Raw genomic sequence first — 15,617 nt, 5'->3', positions numbered from 1 at the left:
TTATTTTTCCCTTAAAGGCCCGAGGGCATTACATAAGGTGGGAGCAAACTCAAGATTTGTACCAACAAGACAAGAACACTACAAAGAAAGAAAAAAAAGTAACAGTGAAAAGGAATAGGAATGTACAGCAGGCAAGGGGCGTCGAAAAGGTTATACAATATGTAACAAGTAAAAAAATTAACACATGCGTAAACAAAGGCTAAGGAATGAAAAAAAGCAAGGACACTTGTCTGTATCAAGCACAACATATAATTGAAAAGATTGCTCTCACGAAAAATGGTCCTTTAGTATTTCACGGAATGATTTGCGATTAGTGCATGATAAAATGGTATTTAGCTACCTTTCTCAATGAACGTAACGTATTTTGTGAATATTTTCTGGGTGAAATAACTGTCTGGCCTAATGGGTCCAATTGGCTAGTCCAGATGGACCCAATTGGTCGGGAGCTAAAGACACAACTAGAACCAATTGGTTCCAATTGGGAAATCCAATGGAAGCAATGGGAATGGCCATTTAGTTCCAACTGGAATGTCCAATTGGTTCCAATGTTTTTTTTTTTTTTTGACTGGGGCTGTTTCGGTTTTATCAACCGAGTTGGCTCTATGAACCGAACGATGGCTGTGGCGGGTAGTTGATGTTTAGGTCACGTGAGGCCCCCCAAAAAAACTGCAATATAACTGCTGATGCGCCGTTTGTTGTTAATTCTCGCTATTGAAGCAGGCAGGATTTTAAAGGGGCACCGCGATGATTTCTTCAGTACCCGTTAATATCATTAAATAGATTCATCATGCTTTCCAGAGACCAGAGCAAAAAGAATTATTGAAATCGGAGCATGCAAACGAAAGTTATTCCACTCTGAAAATTCGAAATGAAATGCTCAGACGAAAACGCATTTCACTCACCCATTTCACTCACCCAGTACCGAGATTGGGCGCTACCAATCAGAACCGCGCCTAGCGCACACGCAGCGGAAGCGTGCATGCAGTTGTTGCTTTGCCGGGGCTGTAGACAGCCGCGCATTTTGACGGCGTCTTCCCCCCGTGTACGCGACGCCGTAGTCAGGGCAGGGGCGACTAACGACAAAGGAAGCTCCCCGAAGTTTCTTTTTTAGTCGGACTGGAAGGCTGTCAGCGGTAGCCCCCCTCCCCCCCCAAACTCGACTCCCGTCTCCTGTCCGGCCTTTCTCTTCACAATTTCGGGCCAGGTGTGTCGACTGGCTTTTTTTTCGCTGCCGTCTTGGTATGGTCACGGCCGGTCTCGACGCGCGCGCTTTCTGGTCTGAGCCAACGTTTCTTGAACAGCGCTGGCCGCCACGAAGGTTTGAAGCGGAATGGAAAGTGTCGCCCCTAGCTGCATTCTTGTTAGTTTTTGCTCGCTTTCCCTGCTTCTTTCCAGTTTTTTGTGGCATGCGAAAAGCTTTCAGTACTCAGACACATAATATTTTGGATCAATTTCGCAAGTATAAAGGAACAATATGCAAACTGGACGCCCAACCAATGAGAAAGGCAGCGCCCTATCTGGATTCCACCTCATTTCCGCTGCCGCAAATGGCCGCCGCGTTGCGACACCATCGGCTCGAAACAAGCATTTCTAGCGAAGATTAAAATATCAAACATTATTATTTCGGTGATCTCATTGCGCGTTCAGGACTCACAATATCCCTTACTCTGCATACAAATAATAAAGAACCCATGCATTATGTACGTCGCAGGGTACCTTTAAGAAGGCAGAAACGTGGAGGCTAACAGAGAGAGTTCAGCTTAAGTTAAGGACAACGCAGCGAGCTATGGAAAGAAAAATGGTAGGTTTAACGCTAAGAGACCGGAAGCGCGAAGAGTGGGTGACGGAGCAAACGCGAGTGAATGACATCCTATAGTCGGATACAGCTTAAGTCTGCAGTGAAGCTCCGCCCACATTCGGCCTCGGCGCACAGAATTCCTCCACGACGAAAAAGTAGTCCGCTGCTTAAACGTTTCTTGTTACCTAAACAAGCAGCTTATCACAAGGAAAAAAAATACGAGCTCTAGAATTTTAATGCGCGGATTGTTTGATATAGTCAAACATTAAAAAGCTAATTTCGTTTAGTGTTGCGATTGACCAGCGGAGTAATACAGGACGCCGCGAACCGCGGCCCAGTGTTAGCAACTGCTGTTTTTTTAAGTTGTATCCTACTATAGTGGAAATCAGTAGGAAGAAATGGGCTTGGGCAGGGTGTGTAATGCGAAGGCAAGATAACGCTGGTTCTTAAGGGTACCGGAGTGGATTCCTAGAGAAGGCAAGCGTAGCAGGGGGCGGCAGAAAGTTAGCTGGGCGGATGAGATTAAGAAATTTGCGGGAAAACGGTGGCCGCAACTGGCAAAGGACAGGGTTAATTAGAGAGACATGGGAGAGGCCTTTGCCCTGCAGTGGGCGTAGCCTCTGTAGCGTAGTCAGGCTAATGATGATGATGATGGTAGTGACGGTGATGATAATGATGATTAAGTGCTGTAGTGTTTTTTTTTTTCGTGCATCATGTGACCGGAAAGAAGAAATTCAATTTTATTTAGTTGTTATAAGCGAAAAACGTGGTGGTCCATGTATTTTTATGTCTATAGCATTACTGGAAAGCAGATAACGCGCCATAAGGCACCAGTTTGGCTTCCATCAAAGACATAATTTGCACCTAAAATGAAGCTAATTTATTAGTTTTTACAGTAATAGATAAGTGGCTAATTTTTTTTGCACAAATGTGCAATTTTTTATACAAAGTATCATAAATGAATGCTTCAAACACCGCGGTGTGACCGCGGTCACCATGTCGGTCACTGGCCGCATTTGTTTTTCCAGTCCCGGACTACTTGCTGGCAGGTCTCGGCTTCCGCTCGGACAGGAAAAGCGTCATGGTCACATGACCTACTTGCCATAGGCTGCTTTCGAACACGGCGCCAGAGTCGGGCTCCCCCTCGGTTACCGTACAAGGACGCTGTCATCTGCTAGCAGACGATGCAAGCCACGGCCACTACGACGCCGAAGCAACGCCGTGCGCTCGATCATGATACTGAGTCGATTTAAAGACTGTACTGTCAGCTTAGCGTAGGTGCATTACAGAACTCAGCTTCGGAGGTATGCTCGCCGCTACTGCTTGCGGCGAAGTTCGCACAAAGTAGCCCAACTCGTTGCGGAAAGGCGGATAGACGAAAGCCTCCGCAAAAATGTTGACAACAAGCTCTATAGCTGCTCCAGTATACGAGTGGTTCACCTGCGATGCTTTCAGGTAAGCGTACAGAAGCATGTGGCAAAACAAGCGAACAAGAACCTCTTGACGACACGAGCAAACAATACGCGCTCGCAGCTCCGAACGCGCGTCCGTGTGCGGTGGATTTCAAGAAAATAAACGAAGATGCAAGAACAAAAAGTCTTGCGATGGCTCAGAGAGGAGCTACGGAGCTCATGTGAAGGTTTAACGCATGATATCGACCTCCAGGGACACGAAAAGCACTCAAAATGCACACGGAGTCTAACTTAATATGGCTGCCAGCGCGGCGCGCAGCTATCGTCTGCTGCCTTCTCAGCAGCCCCAAGCAGCCCGCGGACTGCCATAGGCTAAAAACGAACGCGTTGCTATGACGATGCAAGCAGGTGGGCGGAGCTTTCGGGCTGCCAGAGAAAAACAAATACCGGACTCGAGTCCGCAAGTAGTCCCGGACAGTCCGGGACTGAAAAACAAATGCGCCCACTGACTGGGGAAGTGTCTCCTGCGACCCGGTCGAAATAACGCAAGCGTTATTTCCACCCGTGACGTCGCATCCGGTTTAAAAAATGACGCCACGTCCGGCCATTTTTTTTTGTTGTTTTTGTCATGTTTGAGCCGAGCTACAGCCGAGCGAGCCGAGCATTGCTTGCGGTAGAATGGCCGGACGGTGGGAGGTACGCGCGCTCGTTTTGCCCGTGAGCAATTTCTCTGTTCTTCCTGTCTTTTGGTATGTATTGTATGTATTGAGTGATTGCCCGTTATATGGCATTCGGCATTTCATTTTGAACTTCCTTGCGCCCGAATATTTTGTGTTTGCAGATCACCCAGGACTAGCACTGAGCCCGCTTGCTCGGCAGTGGACACAAAGGCCCTAAAGGTGAGACTCGTCTGTTTTATCCTGAGTTCTGCTGAAAAGCTCAGTGCAGTTCGACAGAAGAGAATATGCGCTGAGTAAGTTTTTGTACCTTTTATCAGCCCGGCCCAACGTAACTTTTGGTCATGTAAAACACGCATGGTTAGCGTGCGCCCGAAAAAAAGGCGAGAAACTTTTGACAGTAGCCCGGTTGAACTAACCGTTTATGCGATGAGTTTTGTGCGCGGTCCGATTTTTTTGTGCCCCCGCTAATAGGAAAGTGTTTAGGTTACTGATTTAATGGTTCATTTTACAGTTGTGTTGCTGTTTATCCATACGAGCCGCTTTCCGAAACAGGGGCACTAATTGCGGCGAGATAAGCGATTACGCTTTGGTGTCTGCAGCGCGTAAACATGTTCTTTTAAATTTATTTTCATTTCAGAAAACGGCACTTGAAAAACCGAAATGCATTTTACTTGTAGGCACGGACCTTCCCGATTCCTGCATCGAGTCCGGCGTTCTCTTGCTGGCGCAGAGGCTGAACAAAATGGGACGATAGAATGCGGAAGCAGCAAAGGCTTTAAGGCGCCACTAGGTGAGCTCTCCACCTCCTGTGAATTTTAAAACTAGTGCTGTGCCACCTGCACTGAGCTTCGGTATTACACGGGGAAGGTGCTTGGACCCACGTAGCTAACTAGCATGGAGCGCATGAGGCAACTGGAAAAGCAAGCTTTCTTTTAAGGCCTCTAAGCTTAAGAGCTTATTACAGGTGATACTGCAAAGAGGCCTTAAGAAGGGGAACATTGTGGACAAAGTGCTTGATGTCCTTTGATATTTTAGAAGCTTGTGAGGTGCATAAAGCTCACAAGGCACTGTTGCAGTGTGTGACAGGGCATTGTGGTTATGATGATTATGTGGCCATTTGCTTTGCACGGGTGAGTGGCAGTTTTTTGCCCTGGCTGTCAAGTAGAAAGAAAAAACAAAGAAAACGTGGGAACATTAACTCTTAATATGGCTTTCACCTGCAGACCCCAGGTGAACAAAGCCTGCCCGTATAGTGAACAAAGCAACTCGGCTGTTATGGATCTAGCAAATTATAATTTTTGAAAGTGGGCCTCCTGCTGTGAAACCGGGAACGTTTGTGCCCCTAGAGACAAGCAGAGGCGAAAAGCCATAGGCGAATGTAGGTAGGACAGGTAGCTGAACAAGGGAGTAGTTCCCATATTTGAAGCACACATGGAAAGACAAGGACGAGGCGTTGTTTGTTGTTCCTTCTATGTTTGTCTCTTTTTTTTCCCCCACAAGTTAAAAGTCGATATTTGTTGTAGTTTCACTTTTTGAGGCAGCCAAAAGATGGAGCTCAGGGATGACTCACACAGCATTAGTGTTTTCGTTTCGTTCCTACTGTTTTGTGCACTTGCACCTCTTCACCTCAAATGCGGCATTGTCATGATCTTACGTGGCGCTATGCTGATAAAAGATGTGTGCGGCGCACCTATGGGTGTGTGGCATTCAGGTTCAAGCACCAACGTAGGGCTTCCAGTGCAGCAGGAATTATGAGAGGAAAAAAAGCCTCAAGGATGGGGGTGGGCAGTTTAGCTCTTCAGTTTGCTTTTTGTGAAAAATTCTGTGGCAGGAGGTTACATGTCAGCCCACCCCTTATATAATGCTGCCTTCGGCCCGTTGAGGTACAGATAAACTGATAAATAAACAACAAAAAGTAATTTCTGTTCAAACAGTATAATTTGCAGCTTTGGTGGAGGATTTTCTGTGGCCCCTTCAGGGAGTGTTTACCCAGAAATTGTAGTTATTCCTTAATGCCTCTTGGTCCGAAGAACCAAACAGTAATCAATTGACCCCATGCCTCTTGGTGAGGGAATCTGAGAGGTCGAAATAATTTACCATAGCTGTGAACAGTAATGGCTGGGTGTATCGCCGGAGAGAACCGAGGTCATCTACTGGACTGAGGGGTAAGAATTTCGGGTTGGTTAAAGCACAGATGGCTTAACATCATATCGCCAGACCTTGCACTGTTGGCGTGTGTGATTGTTGCGGTGTGTGTGGCTGGTGAGCTGTCAACTTGGGTGTGACAAAAGTTGTAAGCTCAGCCAGAAATGCCTGTGCTGTTTGAGCTCTGGGCAAGAGCTTTGAGCGAGGCCACTGCACTGTGTCCCTGTTGTACATTTGCCTTTTGTGGTGCTCCAACTTCCTCCTTCCCCCACCTTTGCTCGGAATGTCGCCAAGGGACTGAGAGAGAGTGGTGTGATGTAATTAGAGCAGTGGCATGGCCATAAGATCCATCCGCACAGTACCACTTATAGGTTGTTTGCTGGTTTGGCACCGCGGTCAGGATTGAGGTGTACGTTGTTGGGCTAGTTGGTCAATCACGGTAAATACAAGGGGGGGGTACTGCACACAAAAAGACATGGACAAGAACATTGTTGTGTTATCTTCTTGTCCATACTGCGCTTGTTGTGTTATCTTCTTGTCCATGTCTTTTTGTGCACAGTACCCCCCCCCCCCCCCCCCCCCCCTCCTTGTATTTACCAGGATTGAGGTGAGTTGTGAGTGGGCCACTGTGGAAAATGACATTAGAGCAGCAGCAAACATGGCACCAATGGTGGAGAGCAAACTTTGATGTCTGTGTTGCCATTGTTGTCAAAGTTATTTGTGAGGCCATCAAGGGCAGCACCTGTTCTGAATGCATCGCATAGCAGTAGATCAGAACTTCACTTTTACACTTGGGTCATGGGCCTCACTGCAGGAGGTGTATCAGTCAGTTCAGATTTCACGTTGAGACGCATCAAATTCAGCAACCTTACTACTCATAAGTACAGTGAAACCTCATTAAAGGTACCCTGCGACGTAGATAAAGCATGGGGTCTTTATTCTTTGTATGCAGAGTAAGGGACATTGTGAGTCCTGAACGCGCAATGAGATCACCGAAATCATAGTAATTAATATTTTAATCTTCGCTAGAAATGCTTGTTTCGAGCCGATGGTGGCGCAACGCGGCGGCCATTTGCGGCAGCGGAAATGAGCTGGCATCCAGATTGGGCGCTGCCTTTCTCATTGGTTGGGCGTCCAGTTTGCATATTGTTCCTTTATACTTGCGAAATGGATCCGAAATGTTATGTCTCTGAGTACTGAAAGCTTTTTGCATGCCACAAAAACTGGAAAGAAGCAAGGAAAGCGAACGAAAACTAACAAGAATAAAGCTAGGGGCGACACTTTCCATTCCGCTTCAAACCTTCGTGGCGGGCAGCGCTGTTCAAAAAACGTTGGCTCAAACCAGAAAGCGCGCGCGTCGAAACCGGCCGTGACGATACCAAGACGGCAGCGAAAAAAAAAAAGCCAGTCGACACACCTTGCCCAAAATTGTGAAGAGAAAGGCTTGACAGGAGACGGGAGTCTAGTTTGGGGGGGAGGGGAGCTACTGCTGACAGCCTTCCAGTCCGACTAAAAAAGTAACTTCGGGGAGCTTCCTTTGTTGTTAGTCGCCCCTGCCTTGACTACGGCGTCGCGTACACGTGGGGCAGACGCCGTCAAAATGCGCGGCTGTCTACAGCCCCGGCAAAGCAACAACTGCATGCACGCTTCCGCTGCGTGTGCGCTAGGCGCAGTTCTGATTGGTAGCGCCCAATCTCGGTACTGGGTGTGTGAAATGGGCGAGTGAAATGCGTTTTCGTCTGAGCTTTTCATTTCGAATTTTCAGAGTGGAATAACTTTCGTTTGCATGCTCCGATTTCAATAATTATTTTTGCTCTGGTCTCTGGAAAGCATGATGAATCTATTTAATGATATTAAGTGGTACGGAGGAAATCATCGCGGTGCCCCTTTAAGGCGTACCTCGTAGCACTGCAGAAAAAACTATGTGCAAAGCGGCAATATGCCCAAACTGAAAGCGGCCTGAATATATCCACTTACCTGGTAAATAATGATTCCTGATCAATTTTTTAAAATGTGCACATGAAACCTTTTAACTGCATAGCTACCGTTCAGCCTCGAATGCGGCTTGAGCAGGGTATGCAATCCGAAGGCAAAATAACCGCTGGTCCTTAAGGGTCCTTAAAGAAGGCTAGCATAGCAGGGGGCGGCAGAAAGGTACGTGGGTGGATGAGATTAAGCAGTTTGCCGGGATACGGCGGCCACAGCTGGCGAAGGACAGGGTTAATTGGAGAGACATGGGGGGAGAGGCCTTTGCCCTGCAGTGGGCGTAGTCAGGCTGATGGGGATGATGACACTGCCATCCTGCTGCAGAACATCTGCAAAGAGCCCTTCACAGGCAGCGTGGCTGTCAATACTGAGAGCTTCGCCCCAATGTGACACACTGCAGCTTATTTCATTTGGGAAGCACGCTATCCATGACAGCGTTGGTAATATGAGAACGCAATGAGAAGGGGCTGGACCACAGCTGCACAGTGGCGCAGATCAGCCGGCAACGCAGCAGTGGTAGGTGCGGCACATGGAGGAAAACTGAAATCTGCTGCAGAGAGGCTGAGTCATGTGACAGCGATAAGCAGTAGCTATAGCAGTGGCACATCTGCATGGCTAGGGTCGTGGCTGCTCGTGCACCAGCACCTGCAAACAGGTTAGTGACGAGCCTCGGGTGTGGTGGGGACAGGCTGGCACCCCCCCTTTCCTTACAATGGGAGGGAAGAGAGTTCTCTTTCCAGATGCGTCAAGCAGCTGCAAGTAGGCTAGGCATGTCAGCAACATGTCTTATTATTAGGGGTGTGCGAATATCAAATTTTTCGAATACGAATCGAATATGAATACTTAGTTCCGAATATCGAATCGAATATCGAATAATCAAGGACAGACGCATTTAATCACTACAAAACATTTATTTGGGCACCCAAGAACATCACAGTTCAGCTATCGATGATGAAATGAACACAAAAGGTGTGTGTGGGTGCACAAAAACTATCAAAGTCTCGAACAAAATTCTTAGAAGAGTGGAAATATCAGAGAAGATGGCTAGTACACAGCATTGATTAAGGCTAGCTTGCCATCAGTACAAAAGCGCGTTGCTGGGATGACGTAAAAGGTTGTCGTGAAGGAAAACCAGCTGCACCACATGGTCTGGCAAAAGTAGTTCCCTTCTAGCTGAAACGACTCCTCCAGCCACAGAAAATGCCCTCTCACTTGGCACTAACCTGGCACGTATTTGCGAGGTACTTCGTGCACAGCTCTGACTATACCAGCTTCGCAGGTATAGCCACAAAAAAGCTCACCAGCGCAGTCAGCTGCGGCATGGCCCTTGGAGGAAGAAAGAAAGAATGGAGGAAGAAAGAAGCTTGAATTAGGAGCTTCGAAAAATTTGATTGCTGGTCTGCACACGATTGTCTCCATGTCCAGGTTTTGCACTATTTCCTAATCCCTGGCACTTTCACTTCAATTGGCACTTTCACTTCATTAAAACTTTTTGTGTGTGTGCTGGCACAAATTTTGGAAAGCTCCTTTTCTAGCGCTTGCATGTTCTTTCCATATTTTCGTTTTTCATGGGGCTGGAGCTTCATGGCACATCCAGTCCATCAACTATTCCTTGGCGTTTTGAGATACTTTGTCTCAATGCATTTGTGTAGTGTGGAGGAGCCGCCGCTGCTCTTAAGATGCTTTGTCTCCTTGCTTTTTTCATGGCCTTCTCCGCAGTGCTCAGGTGCATTTGGGCAAAGTATCGAAAAATGACTAGCTTGGCTGGCATTTCCTCTTGGTCTCTGAATGCACCATGCCGTCAGAATTTGACAAAATTATGGACATGTACACCAGGGAATCGTTCCACAAAGTTATCCAGGATTTATATTGTGAAGAAAAATAGCGTAACACGCATAATTTTTGGGTTTGTTATACGGCACATTACACGAACCAAGAACAGAATAGCAAGGTTCTACTATATTTCTCTGAAGGGCTGTGATGGCTTTACAGGGTGTTTAGCAACCTTGAATCATCAGGGGAATTTTCTTTACCTGGAAAAATGAGTGAATTGTGAGGGATACGGTCAAGAAAGTGGCCAAGTTGGAAAAAAGGACTGACTGAAATTAACGCAGTGGTGTGCCACAAGTTTCAACGGTACTGCGAGTGCCCAGCACACGGTCTGTTCACATTTTGCTTCTAACATGTATGAGGCATGGCAGCCTGTCTGTTTTGGGTGTCTTTTTTTTGTCGTCCATGATGTGAGCATTGTATATACTGGTTCATTCTGTACAGGTTCCCGGACTCGACAGTTAATTTGGGCTAGTGCATATGGATAGACATAGCTGCATTCAAAAGTATTTTCTGTGGAATAAGCCGTAGTCATAGCAATGTAAAGAATTCATGCACTTTCAGTGTACTCATGCGAGGAGCCACGCCACCCTAGCGTGGCATCAAAATCAAACTGAAAATCTTGCTCTCAGGCCTCGTCAATCTTGTAGGCCATTGCAGAAACAAACAGGCTAGTTTCTCTGTGGTTCGAGCTGTGATAAGGTCATAGGAAGCTGATATTTTTTATGGAAATCTCTTGGTGCTTCTCCCATGGCATTGCTGCTGTCGAAAGGGATGCCAGTGTGAGCATAGGGCGCCTTCATTGGAAAGGCAGGAAACGGCAGTACTTTTCACTGATAGAAAAACCATCCTTTGAAAGCCTGAAATAATCTCTGGCAGTACAATGAGCAGTTTATGAATCCCCTGAAAGCATGCGGAGTGTTTTGTTTAGATAATTTTCCAGCATTTTCTCAAAGTGATGCTCTTTGTTTCTTCTGTAAAAGCACATATGACCACCACTCTTATGAACCATTAAAAGAGAGCAGGAACTTGTGAGCATAATTTTAAGAAACTTCCAAATCTAAGAGCCCAGATCACTGAGGCACTTTTCGTCTGGTGAGAAGGAAAACAGCTGCCGAAATTGCTGCACAGATTTTGAATTGAAATGTGCCAGCATTTGTGGGCCCGTTATGGCTAGGGATTCCAGTGTGGTTAAACCCATACACAAGAGTTAAGCGGGCCATGTCCCGTCAAGAATGATGCATCCGGGACAGCATTCCACGGTTGGAGCTGTCCCTAGGTGTCACGAGGCAGCGTGGAAGACAGTCTAGTTAAAGCTCTCACTCACGTTGTAGCTTAAGCTGCTGTTCATTGATTTTTTGTGTAATCTTTTGTTTCTCAGCAGTGTGCCACATCACGTCATACGCCTTTTCAGTGCGAACTGTGGCAAGAGCACCTCCACTTGCCAGCTTGCAAATTCAAGCTGTCAGGTTTTTCCCTGCACACAGTTATGCTTTAGGCAAATTTTACCATTCTACATGATTTCCCCTCATTCATTGAAATGCTCGGTAAGCATTAGGATTTAGGATGTGAGAAATTATGAGAAGTAAAATATTGGTGTGGAATAGTCAGTTTTATTGCTGCATTTTGAGGAAACATGTTTGTATTGTAATTTTAACTATCTGTATTGATATCTGAACTACTCTAGAATATTCAGTTGTATTTGCTGTGAATTTTATTACTATTGTCTGCTTCAAAATGAAAACTGATGTTGACACGCACTTCGTAGAGAACATCAAATGCTGGGAAGAATAAAGGAAAGGGTAGCCACCTATAATAAAGAGATGGACTTCGTAAAAGGAGCTTTCTCAAACAGGGGAAGCAAATCTCTTGCAATGCAGCTTTTGCGGCTTCATTAATTTTTTTCTGTGAATTGATCATGTATACTGTCCATTATTATCGCCACTATGTTTCTCGCTTCGGCCGTCGGGAATTCAAAATTAGTAGCTTGCTGGACGCCCAGTTTTAATTTTCTTTGTTGAATGCTTCAGCTCGCCTAGATAGCATATTTAACTCGGGAATGCATTTAACGGCTACATTTTAGTCTTTTTGTCTGCAGATTTTTGTTATTCTGTCCACACCGCAAGGAAACTCGACTATGTAAAGCACGCAAAAAGATATTTGTTTGAGTGGGATTAGATTCTTATTTTATGTGCAATGTGGATAGCAGCAATGCACTGCACTGTGAGCATTTCATCGAATGCAAGCAGATGCTGCTTTCAGTTGGCATCTAGATCACAAAGGCTTATCCAAGCTGCAACGGGAACAGCAACATTGCTGAGAACTAGCTCTAATTTCATATGCAGCAAAGCACAAGGAAAGCAAATATTTATTTTAAAAATACATTGTACAAAACAAATTTTATCTGCTTATGAATTCACAATATACTCGTGAGATCACCAAAAAGACTCCCAGAAATTGTTGCACCCTTTTATCCTTTTGGAATGGGCTGAGTGTTCCAAAGCTAAATACAACGCTGAAATCGCGTATTCCGACTTGAGATCGTCCCAAGTGAGCTGCTTGGTTTCAGAACTCGACGTTGCCCCTCACCCGCTTGGCTTTGCTAAGCATGTCATAGTACCGGCCGGCAATTCAAAATGCCCTGCTATGCACAGCATGTGTACGAGAGCAGACGACGCCGCAGTCCCTTTGTCTACTTTTGGGGCCCGCGTGACCAGGGTTGCTGCTCTTCCTTGGGATTGACGTCATAACACACCCCGGCGCTCAGAAAGCGAAACCGCTCAGTATAAGTAACACGGTAATAAATTATTTATAGTGCATATATGAATCGTGCAGCATGTGTCATGTATATGTGCCCTGGGGCAATGCAATATTTGAAACAAAGACGCCAACCAAAAATTTGGTGTGTGTCCCCCCCCCCATTTTAAGGTTTTGGGTTTAGCATATGGAGCTTTTGACCTCCTGTGTGCCAGCGTCGGAAGCCGCAAAAGGAAATGCGGCAGTGTTGTGGACTGGCGAAGCTTAACTGCCAAGATTTGAAACCTGATAATTTGATTCTCTTAATTAGTACTGGTCTGACCCAGTGAAACCCTTTTGTTGTTTGTCTTGACTATTTTCATTCTCTCTTGAGCTTTGTGCACACTTCTTTTTGTGTGTGGTTCTTCCAGCACATCTTCAACAATGTTGCTTTTATCCTTTTTTAAAGATCTTTCAAATGTCCATGCACAAGGCCACTAAGGAGTGTGTAGGCTGTTGCGATAGTCTGTTGGCAGATGTTTAACAGTACCTTTTGCTGGGCTAGTTGGTGTGACATTGTGTTCAGGAAATTAAAAACAGCGCTAAATTGTACACAAACCACACAGAAAGACAGCAGCGCCCGTCCTGTCCATCTTTCTGTGTGGTTTGTGTAGAATTTAGCGCTCTTTTTACTTTCCTGAACACAATTGGGAGATGTCCTTATCTTTTTCTCTCTTGCATGCATTCCATTTTTTTTGTGCATTTGTTTGTGGGTTTCTCTTAGTGGTTAATTAGTTGCATTTTACTTTTCTGAGCTTGCCCACTTTTGTTTTCTCTTTTCATGGCATCCAACCCTGCATATGGCTGACACTAGGGGAGGGACTGCAGCAACTGACCTTGCATGACGCAGCATTCTCTGGTCCAAGGCACCTATTCATCGTTCCAGGCTACTGGCTCAAGAACGTGCTCACAAGTCTGCACCTTGGCCTACAAGCAGAATGACAATATACCCATTGCTGCCAGAACTGCTGTGCCAAATAAAGTATTCCTACCAACATGCCTTGTCAGTGATTAATGAAGCATATGAATAGATTACTAACAACTTGGCTGGCCCTATAGAAAAATCATGTTTCAAAACAGTCGGTTGAGACCATACCCAGCCTCCACATTGTTTCCTCTGCAGAGCCGCATATTGCCTTTCTGTTTATGCCCCTGCAGCAGAAAATGCTGCACAAAGTTAATGAGGAAAAGAAATTTCACTGACAAGCTGCTCTGAGACTACTGCTAGAAGGGTACTGAAGCCCAGTGAAAATGTAGGTCAGGTAATGAATATTCGTGGGCGCTGCACATGTACTTTCAATGCATAGGAGGGACCATCCCTTGATGTGGGATGCTTCTGCCTATACCACCACCTCATACAGCACTGACAGTGCTAGGAAATAGTGCTGAATATTGTAATCTGGGTGCTTTTAACTGAGTGGTCTTTGTAGGTATTTCAAAAAGGCTAGGCAACCATCCTAGCACTACTGGGGTTCCAACCCACTGCAAATGAGGCAGATTCTGTAGCGCTTGGCTCTCGCTGGCAGTTAGTGAAATTGGTATCTCCCGAAACTGCACTCTGAAAGAGCATAAAGAAAACTCTTCCACGGTAATTCATGCCATGCAACACGACCTGGAAAAGATCACATGGCTAGTTCATCCATTGTTTTCAGGTTCAAGACATCTGCCAATTTCAATACGGTAGCTTCAGTCTGTTGCAAACTACATTTCTCTTGAAGACACTTTTTGAGCAGGAATTGGGTTTCGCCCAGTTTTCATGATGATGCTTTGGGTGCACAAACTGGGTAATGTTGGTCTTTACCTGTTAACAAAGGGCCCTAAATGATTAAAACGATATTTGGCAAATTCGATTTACAGTCTTCTCTTACCATTTCTGACCTATCTTTCCTCAAACAGAACAGTGCCTTATTGAATTTGCATCACTTGTTAATGTCAGATTTAATTTTTTTCTTGCTCTAACCTTGCTTAGCTGCTAAGGGCCATTATTGCCCGAGAGGTATGTAGGGTGTGTGCTGTACACACACAAAAATCGCTTCATTCAAATCTGCGCTATTTACAAAAAGGTACTTCGGTCCCGTCAAAATCTCGTATTTCAGTGCGACAAAACTGCCGGTAGTACACGCTTATTCAACGGCCGTACAGCTTACCTGTCCTGACCGATGATGAAGCATGGCAATGCAGCGTGCTGCACGTGGCCATCGTGCTTTCGACAGCCCCCGGACCGACAGTCTATGAAGGGTCATTACATGCACTATGCACGCGTTGCTTGGTGTGGGTTGTGGTCTTTGCGGCTGCTTCACTATAGTTCTTTTTTTTTTTTTTCCTGTGCTCCTGTCACGACGTGGGGCCAGTTTATTTTAGAACATGCGAAGCCGATCGAGTGGCATCTATGAGGCGCCGCTAATGCTGCCAGTGCTGATGAACGGTCGCATAAGAATGACAAGACCAGTGAATGCATTAAACCCTCTGGTCGGGCTCTCTTTATTCCGAACTCTATTTTCGGTCCCCTTACCTTTAATTTCAAAACGGCATGATTTAAACAAATTTTCAGTCCCTTAACAGTTTGAAGTATTGAGACTTCGAGATATGCCCGACCATTGGCGCGTGGCGTTGCAACGATATATATCCTTTTCATGGCGCGCGCACAATTTGGCTCTAAACGTGATGGTCCTTGCCTTCATTTTCAAAAGTCTTGGCGCAAATCTCAAAAGTTTACTCGCAACAAACATAAATATAAGACTGCTCAAAGAGAGCAGCACGCGGCTACAAAACCACCGTGCCGCACACACGTGTCCACTCTTGGCACCCTCAGTTCGAATAGAATTTGACCAAAAGTTTGAGCTAAGAAAGCGAGCACGAAACAACGAGAGTTCTCCGTGAGTGCGTGTGTTTGGGGAAGGGTCGTGCTCAATAGGTTTTGCCACTAAAAGCACTGATCGTGGTGCTTGCGTGCGGTACAGCGAAACGGTG

General features: G+C 45.9%; 1 long non-coding RNA gene across 2 annotated transcripts; it reads left to right on the top strand.

Moving 5' to 3' along the window:
* The first annotated feature begins 3,866 nt into the window (after positions 1-3,866).
* On the top strand, positions 3,867-13,644 carry LOC149348106 (uncharacterized). Of its 2 annotated transcripts, XR_016292716.1 has the most exons (4): positions 3,867-3,959; positions 4,052-4,109; positions 4,568-4,680; positions 13,462-13,644. It is a non-coding gene; the product is annotated as an uncharacterized LOC149348106 (long non-coding RNA). The 2 variants fall into 2 exon arrangements; XR_016292715.1 differs by lacking the exon at positions 13,462-13,644 and having other exon boundaries at positions 4,568-5,334.
* Positions 13,645-15,617: the final 1,973 nt, after the last annotated feature.

The sequence above is a fragment of the Amblyomma mixtum genome, chromosome 4 (genome assembly GCF_055824585.1).
Source record: "Amblyomma mixtum isolate Tamu chromosome 4, ASM5582458v1, whole genome shotgun sequence".
In the NCBI taxonomy this organism is placed as follows: domain Eukaryota; kingdom Metazoa; phylum Arthropoda; class Arachnida; order Ixodida; family Ixodidae; genus Amblyomma; species Amblyomma mixtum.
Note: the sequence above shows the minus strand (reverse complement) of the source record. Positions and strands in the feature narration are given on the sequence as shown.